At 38.5% G+C, this 9,670-nt stretch overlaps 1 pseudogene; it reads left to right on the forward strand.

Annotated features, from left to right (window-relative positions):
- The first annotated feature begins 8,081 nt into the window (after positions 1-8,081).
- Positions 8,082-8,897, forward strand: LOC147454541 (uncharacterized; annotated as a pseudogene).
- The last annotated feature ends 773 nt before the right edge of the window (positions 8,898-9,670 follow it).

Raw genomic sequence — 9,670 nt, forward strand, 5'->3', positions numbered from 1 at the left:
GCTTTTGTGTTCAATTTTGGTTAAAGAGTGTCCATAGGACATGAAAAATCTAGATTTACACATGTATGTGTGCAATGAATGGGTTCCATAGAAAATGGATGAGAAACCAAAGTTGTCAATCATCTTGTAGATACCATCAAGTGTGGTGTGGTCGGTGAGAAATTGGTAATTAGATACAAGTTGCAAGGAAACCTTGTCAATGGGCTTTTCCTAAGGTGGAAGCAAAAGATGGGAGTATGGGAAGCAATGGACTCTAATATTATTGCTCAAGAGACCGTAGATTGTCAAATATGACTCTATGACAATGTGGTGCATATCATCTCTTTGAAATAAGACCTACACCTTTGTTATGTTTGCAAGTAAACATGAGATATAGTTTTGGTAAAAAGTACCTTTTTGTTAGGAAACCTTGTCAATGGGCTTTTCCTACAAAAGGTGGAAGCAAAAGATGGGAGTATGGGAAGCACTGGACTCTAATATTATTGCTCAAGAGACCGTAGATCTTCAAATATTACTCTATGACAATGCGATGCATAACATCTCTTTGAAATAAGACTTGCACCTTGGTTATGTTTGCAAGTAAACATGAGAATAGTTTTGGTAAAAAGTACCTTTTTGTTGTCAATGGAAAGGTTGTTCTTCTAGAAAGGAATATAAGTTTTTTGTAAGGGCATCAAGTTCCCTGATGCATTACTATATAAGTTTCCAACCATAGTAAAATTTTCTTTTAAGTAATGAATATTGTGTTTTGTATCCCTTCTCTCTACAAATTTGTTTCAGTTTTAGGAGAAGTACTTTATGAAGGTCATTTCTCACTCTCACAAAACTTTAACTAGAAGCCTTCTTTGCTAGCTCCTTATGTACAATGCATGCAACTCTTCTTGTGTAGAGCTTGCTAAGGTGAGACTTGCAAATCAAATGAACGTGCTAGTCTTTGAGGGCTCCATCATCTTGGAGACCATAGCAAACTCGAGGCCGATGCAAACTCTAGGCCGATGAATTCAAAGGGATTATAGAGTACATATAGCAACACATGATAAATTATGCCATTTATTTTTAGGGATCCAATATGGTACGGTTGTGGATCAAATTTTTGAATCACCTGTACATGACAAAAAAGAAAGTGATACATCAAAGGGCTCATCAACACACTCGAATACAAGGTAGAGGAAGCATGGGAGTACACTAGCAAACTCTGGGTAGGGCAATTTTCTAAGGTGACTATATAAGTACACCTATCCCCCATTGTAATATCATCAATTCATTGCCAAGGTTTGTTGGTTCAACAATCTCTCTCTCTCTCTCTCTCTCTCTCTCTCTTTCTCTCTCTCTCTCTCTCTCTCTCTCTCTCTCTCTATATATATATATATATATATATATATATATATATATATATATATATATATATATATATATATATATTCTCCCTATTGCCTCATATACTCTCCCTATTGCTCTACGCTTTCACACTCTTGACTTTGACATGGTGTTAGGGCAACATGCTCTTTTATTGGGGGAGAGAAACAATGGGAGTTGAAAAGGAGTTTTGGGTGGGAGTGGCTTAAAAAATGCAAGGTGCAAGTGGGCGATTGTGTCCATCACAGTGTTCTAAACGCTATAACTTGTGGAGCCGACATCGTGGAATTAGGCATTTTGATATGCTCCTAGATGTGGTGTTTTGAGATGCCACATTCATGCCTAGCAATGACACCCCCCTTCTTCCATGTGACTACATTTTAAAATGATACATTGCTACACCTTCCCCTCTCCCCCTATCGACGGCGTTTTGAGATGCCGATTGAAGTGGTGCCCTTCAAGCTTTGCTGAGGACAATTTCTACTACTCTCTAGGATAGTGCTTTGAAACGCTACCCAAGGGGTAGTAAACTTCCTAGCCTTTTAAAGACAAGGCAATATAAGACTTCAATTTCTTGATCAAGCTTGTGGAGTTAGGCATTTGTAAGTGGAATTTTCCATGGTGGCTTGAGGGATTTTTTTGGACCAGCACCAATTATCGACTATGGAAAGTGGATCAACCGATGCCTACTTAGCAGCCTTTGCATAATTGAAGTTCTCAAGCAAGTTGAATTGTCCTTCCCTAGAGTATGCTTAAACTCTAGATTCAAAGGCTTAATGTATGAAAACATAGCAATGTCAAGAGGTAAACACATTGTAATCATGCCAAGGATAGAAAAAAAAAGTTTCCCCAATAAGTAATGCCCCCTACCAAGCACTGCTTCTCACACTTCAATGCTATAATAACTCCCCACAGTTCCCTCTTTACTTTCACATAATAGCACTGGTGAGAAATTTGAGCCTTAGCACCGAATCACACCACATAATTATTTTCTTCTTTATCATCTTGCCATGTTGCCCAACCAATCCATGTAGGACTTGTACTCACTATCACAATCACATGTCTTCCACATACATAGTCTAACTTCCTCAAGATTAGCGATGAAAGAAGTAGATCCTTTAAATTTCTCATGGCTTTTGTATGCTCTTCTTCCCATGTAAACTTTTGATTCTTTCTCACCAACCAATGGAGAGGATTTGTTGCATGTTCTTAATGTGGTTTTCAAAAAAGACAGAAGACACGTGCACCCAAAAATCTTCACGCTTAACTTATTGTACTTTCTTTCATGTTTTTTTCTTGAAACTACCTTTTTTAGACAAGGATTTTCACCATAATGACCACACGCATGCTCCCCTCCCCCCCCCCCCCCCCCCCCCGCCCCCCCCGAAAATAAGCATTTCACTAACTCCAAACATAGACCTTTGCTTAACAAGGTAAGATTCACTTCTTGCAACCTTGACAAAATCTTCTAACAGAGTCTTCAATATGACTTGAAACAACTATGAAACCCCCTCAAATTCATAGCCCCATCTTTTTTTTTTTGACATCCTTTAATGGACACATTATCAAGAAATGACACTGTAATTTGAGGTATGAAGTCACATAGAACCTTATTCATCCCATTCATCATCATATTTTCAATAGAATCAACTACTCCCTAAGGTAAGGCCCACATCTTTACCAATCTCAAAGGCATTTTCATGGTGTTCAAAACTCTACTCCCAATAGCTACTTGAAATTGATCATACCCTGAGAGATCTCCCATTGAGTAAATTGCCCTTTTTGCAAACACCTATTCATCACAATTGGTCATGTAACCATATTTTGGATAATAATCTTATTTATAGATTGCATATCTTATATGAAACACAAAGATCCATTCTTCTTGGGCACACTGAACCACTATTTGAATATGGTACACAAGAAGGCTCCTAAATACCCATGCTAATCTTCTCTTTGAGTAGCTCTATTAGCTTTGGAAAATGTATTTTTGGACCATAAGAGTGTATGAGGGATAATGAAGATCACCATAGGTGCAACAACACTAAGATCAACACATCCCATCTCATGTAACTGAAAAGCAAAAGCCTTATCGTGTCTTGAACAAAATTCTTTAAGAAACTTCTTCTCTTTTTGTGTTAAAGCTCCTCACAACCAACCTTTAGTTCTTTTAGAGATCCCCTTGTGATATTTTGTCTAGTTCTTTTTGGATCTCTAAGGTTTGGATGCAAAGAGGCTTCTTCAAGATTTTCTTTGCAATTCAATGGTAAAGGTAAGGGCACGGTCTTAGTTTCTTCACCAAAGTTTTATACTGGGTGTAAAAATCGTGCATGCCCATGTCCACCCATCCTTGCCCTTATATAGACTCTTGGTACCTATTGTATGGACCCCTTAACCATGCATGCGTAGATTAAGGCCTTGCCTCCCTAGTCCTAGCTTAGGCTTTGACAGTACTCCCCCCTTGGAGAAGAATTTTTATCCTCAAAAGTAAAATTGGTGATATCTTCTCAAGAACACTAATGTTTTCCACAATGGCACCTCTCTCGGGTTCAACTATCCATTTGAGTGATACACGGTTTAGCGGGAGGTTTAATGAAACCAAGAAGCTAGACCATCTTGATTGTTTACATTGTTGTCCCTTTGTAAATGGCTTTTATCCAAAATCAAAGGAATACAATAGCATGTAGACTCAATCTATAACTCACTTGAATACTTTAAATGAATTATCACAACTAAGATGTGTCTAAACAAATGACCACGTTTTAGACTGAATGTGGTGGAACATATAAGAATACCTCTTCTCAACTTTCCATGAAAGTGACAAAACATGAAAGAGTACCTCTTCTCAAATTTCAATGAAATTGACATGCTGACATATTTCATCAACATAGATTAAGTCCTTGATTTGCTATCATTTCTCATCAATAGGCAATATTAATCCCATTGATAATTGGTGATCAAGGTTGAAAATCTGACATAAACATGAGGGGACTAAACCTAGTCACAACATGCTTTGCATCATGATAAACAAACTCCAAACTAGAGAAATAATTTTTCCAATTGGATTGCTTCTTGCTAATGTAAGCTCTTAGCATATCCTCTAGCATGAGATTAACACTTGCAAACTTCCTATCTGTGTTTGGACGTCTAGATATACTAATATTGAGTTGTGTTTCCCACCCCGTCTATAGGTAGTCTTCTAGAAATGACTGGTAAACATGGGTTCACAAGTACCCAAAAAATTACGAGATAATCCATATAATCTTTTTAAATTATGAACAATCGACCCTGTCATAACCTTGCTCCGCACTAGCTAAACCAAACTCCATGAGTCCTAGACCATACCGCACACCTTGTGACTAACAACATGTACCAAACAGGTATATCATTATTTCAATAAGGAGTGAACCCTTTATTGTATCATGATAACTAGCTAAGAAAGAAAGTAACATGTTGCAAAAATGGTACCTATTACACCACTTTCCCAAAATCCTTTGCTCCTACATGACCTTGTCATTTGTGTAAAGAGTTAAGTGGATGAAAGCCTTCTAGAATAGTGGATGAAAGCCTTCTAGAATAGTGTATGAAAGCCTTCCAAAATATGCATCCCAATGATACTTATCCCAGGTCAAGTGCAATGTTCAAACCTCAAAGGTACATTACCAAAATGCCAATCTCAAAAGGCCCACTATCCCTTTGACGTGTTAAACATTAAAAGTAGAGATAAGTGAAGATAAATAAATATTTAACTGATAAACCTGGGTGTTGCCATGACAATCAAAACCCCTCGGTTAGATTCTGCACAGAAACTTCTTAAACTGTTAGTTGACTGAGACCAGCATAGGCTACCATGATACCAAGTAGAGATTATTGAAGATAAATAAAAATTCAACAGAGAACCCTGAGTGTTCCCATGGAAATCCAAACCCCCTTGGTTAGATTTTGCAAAGAAAATTCTTAAACTATTAGTTAACCGAGACCAACGTAGGTTACCAATAGTGATTGTAAGAAGCTTGCTAAAAAGAACTTAGCCCTACCCCTTGGCTTGAGAACTTCTTTCTTGGAAAGTACGAGTGTGAAGAGGACAATCAATGACCATCAACACTCATCAAAATTAGTGCTATAGATTAAAAAAGAGATCCTCCAAGTTAGAATCTTATTCAAAACTAGATCTTTGAAACCATGATATTTTCCAATTGAGAGAAGAGAAAAATTTCCCAAACAGAATAGAAGGTAGCCATACTAGATATTCTTTGGTTTTTGAAACAAGAGATTACTTGCCTTCAGGCTCTCTTCAGGCAAGAGATTACTTGCCTTCAGGCTCTCTTCACAGATTTATGTTATCCCATGAAGTAATTGCTTGATAGAGAGGCCATGCTTGCTTGCTACAAATGGAAATCATCATCTGTGATGTATGTACCTTGTGCATATAACCAACGATACGGAGTGCATGCCACTATAGTCATATGCAACAAACAAAAGAAAATATACCAACCTCAACTGTTATTGATGAGTAGAAGGTTATAGCTATGGGTAGACCCTACAATAACATCAATAGGAGAATCATCAATAAAAATAATTGGAAACAAACAAGATCTTATCTCTTCTTAAAGAAGTGTGCGATTCCAGTGTATGTGGAGACAACGTCAAGTTGAATCCATCACGATGAGTAGGAGGATAATGATGTCCTTGATAGAGTAGTTGGTGTAGAAGCATAAACAATGATGGTGTGGAGTTAATTCCACCTTACTAGCATGCCATGCATGCAAATAAAACAAATAAAGTGATAAGCCATTGGCTACAATGATGGCCTCAACAGTTTGAGTCGATACTATAAGTGCCTTGCATGATCTATATTGGCATGGATACATCACAATTTGACGTTACCATACAGAAAATGTGAACTTATATCCTCATATTGCCAATGCCCCAAACCTGTCTACCATTTTCCTTGATCCTAAGTCAATGAGCTGTACCTTGGCATGGGGTACGTAGAAGCTTCTTGTGATGGCCTTCAAAGCATTTTTCTTTGCAAAGCAGAATATGTTTTCCAATTTAAATGTGAAAAAGGCATATACAATAGTAAAACTTGAATTTTTCCTACCTAGTCATCCATCTTGCTTTAGATGTTTGAAAATCAAGCAAGAAATATCTCTCTTAAGAATAGATTTTGGATGGATTTGGTATCCCTTGAAATATAATAGTAAGTACCAAGTCAAATTTGATAAACTAATTTGGCTCATAGCCGTAGTTTTTGAAGTATCTATGGTTGAATTTGGCTCATAGCCCTAGTTTTTGAAGTATCTATGGTTGAATCTAGTTCAGAGCCATGGATTCTGATATACGTAGAGCTATCGTAGATACCTTGTAAACCCTCTTGGATTGGTTCATGCTGACACCGAGTGAAGAACCATTTAGACACGTTGCAAAGTCCCCTCAAGTTCAGATGTTGATAGCATTTTTCAAACTTTGGATGCTTCTATGAAATATGCCTAAATTTGAAGCCTTGCTTCACATAAAGCCATCATAAGAACAAAACATAATGGAGCTTTTGTGCTTAAAAAGACATATTTAGGAATTTTGGGAATTATTCAAGTCCCAATTTTTATAATATTTCTGAAAAATTTAGTATTTTTGTGTAGTTTCAACTATCATCTATTTGCAGGTACACTAAATTTAATTCCTTTTTTGTTTAGATAGTCCCTATATTTTGACATACCTTACCTATTTGAATGGGCCCATCACTTAATAAAATTCTCTAGATGATGTAGTGTCCTCTGTTCTAGTCATAACATAATAAGGACTTTAGGGTGCTTGGAGGTCACTTAGAAGGAGCTCGATGCTTGTTAATGAGTTCAATTTAGGGCAATAATAGGTCTTTTGGAAGGAGTTTGATGTTTGTTACATATTAAAAAGACTCCTCTTTAAATAAGTTGTTCGGATACTAAGCTGAAATTTGTTAAAATTAGGGCTTTTTGGTTTTAAAAAAACATATATTTGATTTTAATTAATCTTGAAAAAATGAATTTATGAATAGAAACCGGTTTCCCTAGCATGAAAATTTTAGATATGACAAGAGAACCAAGCCTCTATCATGGCATGTACAAAAAGATGTGGAGGCTTGAACTTAAGTCCGAACCTCCACACTTGGTTCGAACTTAAGGCTGAGCCTCTACCCTACTCGGTACAAAACTCGTACAAAATTGGAAGAGGGTAAACCCCTACTAGGTAGGAGAACGTGTGGAGGCTCGAACTGAGTTCGAGCCTCTACCCTTGGTAGACACAAATTAGAGGGAAATATGAAATAGATGAGAGAGAGAGAGAGAGAGAGAGAGAGAGAGAGAGAGAGAGAGAGAGAGAGAGAGAGAGAGAGAGAGAGAGAGAGAGAGAGAGAGAGAGAGTGTCATAACATAATAAGGACTTTAGGGCGTTTAGAGTCAATTAGAAGGAGCTCGATGTTTGTTAATGACTTCAATTTAGGGCACAAAGAGGATTTTTGGAAGGAGTTTGATGTTTGTTACTTATAAAAAAGACTCCTTTTTAAATAAATTTTGTGTATACAAAATTGCAAATTTGTTAAAATTAGTGGGCCTTTGGTGGAAAAAAGCATCTATTTGATTCTAATTAATTGTGAAAATATGAATTTATACATAGAATTAAGATCCCTAGCATGGAAATTTTAGATATGACAAGCACTTTTTAAAGAACCAAGCCTCTATCATGGCATGTACAAAAAGGTGCGCAGGCTCGAACTTAAGTTCGAACGTCCACACTTGGCTCGAACTTAAGTCTAAGCTTCTATCCTACCAGTTACAAAACTTGTACAAAATTGGAAGAGGGTAAACCCCTACTAGGTGGAAAAATGTGTGGAGGCTCGAACTTGAGTTCGAGCATCTACGCTTGGTAGACACAAATTAGAGGGAAATGTGAAATAGATGAGGATGAGAGAGAGAGAGAGAGAGAGAGAGAGAGAGAGAGAGAGAGAGAGAGAGAGAGAGAGAGAGAGAGAGGCCAACCTAATTGTGTCAACCTTGCAAGGGTGTATGTGATGCTAGATCAGTGCTAGGCTCAAGCCCTTGAAGGAGCTATGACATTGAGTGCATGAGGTTTGCATTGCAAACAAGTTCTATTCCCAGGATCATGTGCGCAAGGTACTAGCTTCTCTTGCCTGCCCGCAACAAGATTGAAGAAGATGAGGATAGAAAGGCCTGCCTGTCTATGAAATCATAAATTGATCCAGCTGCATTCTGTAATGTGGACCTGTGTGTGGGGCTTATATCAGGTGCAAAACCAAATCTCGACCCTGAAATGAGTGCAAAGTGAGGAAAACCTACCGACAGCCGTTGACACCTGGAATTGGCTGTTGATATTGGATGTGAGAGAAGAACTGTGGTCTTAGAATGCAAGTATGTCATGGATGTTGAAGATGCAGTAGGGAAGAAAGTGCGTGAGCTTCAAAGTTATATTACCTGGGCTTGGCCGCCTCCCACTAGCGCCTCCCACCAGGCTCTCAAGTAGCGGAAGCTGCATTTCCAAAGTAACTTCAGCAGGATGGTGTAAGCAGAACCTTCATTCTCGTTGCAGTCTAGCTATAAGAACAAAGTTGATAGATCCCTATGGTTTCTAGGTTGAGATGAGCTTGCCATGAAGTGGCCAGATATTAGCTTGAATGGCTACTTGGCTACTGGAATGCAAATGCATAATCTCATGCTGATCGATTGGACAATTAATAGCTAGAGAATCTCTGGAAGCGCATTCAAAGAAAAATTTAGCTTGCAGCAGACATGATAACGGACTGTTCTGCTACCGGAATCCAGCATTACAGCTTGAGGGTTGTGAGAAACAAGCTACTACTTACGTAGTAGGGGCTTGCTGCGACTCGGTTTTGTGCTTCGCCGCCTAGACCAAGGCCGAGATCTATTGCTGGTGGCCAGCCTTCCAGGGCGTCAGCGGACAACAATGAAGCTGTACTATTGAGCACGCGATCTTTTGCACTCTTGATAGGGCTCGCCGCTCCAGATTGCAACACGCCAGGCTTCTGTGGACAAGAGCTTAGCACAGCTGGATTGCACAATACCACTGACACCATTCCCCGCTCCCAGTCGTCATATTTGACGGCCGCCATGTTTGAAATTCAAATTAAAGTGAAGCAACTTGCAATCAATAAACGAAAAGTGAACTTGGAAGCATGCCTTGGATCGGTTTGAAGTTTGAATGAGCAAGAGCTTCAAGTTCGAACGAGAAAGCCTTGGCTCGGCCTCAAGTTTGAATGAGCAATCCTCGCAAGCATCCTAAAAGGCATCAAACCCTAAGG

Source organism: Adiantum capillus-veneris, chromosome 7 (genome assembly GCF_014529385.1).
Source record: "Adiantum capillus-veneris isolate H3 chromosome 7, ASM1452938v2, whole genome shotgun sequence".
Taxonomy (NCBI): Eukaryota; Viridiplantae; Streptophyta; class Polypodiopsida; order Polypodiales; family Pteridaceae; genus Adiantum; species Adiantum capillus-veneris.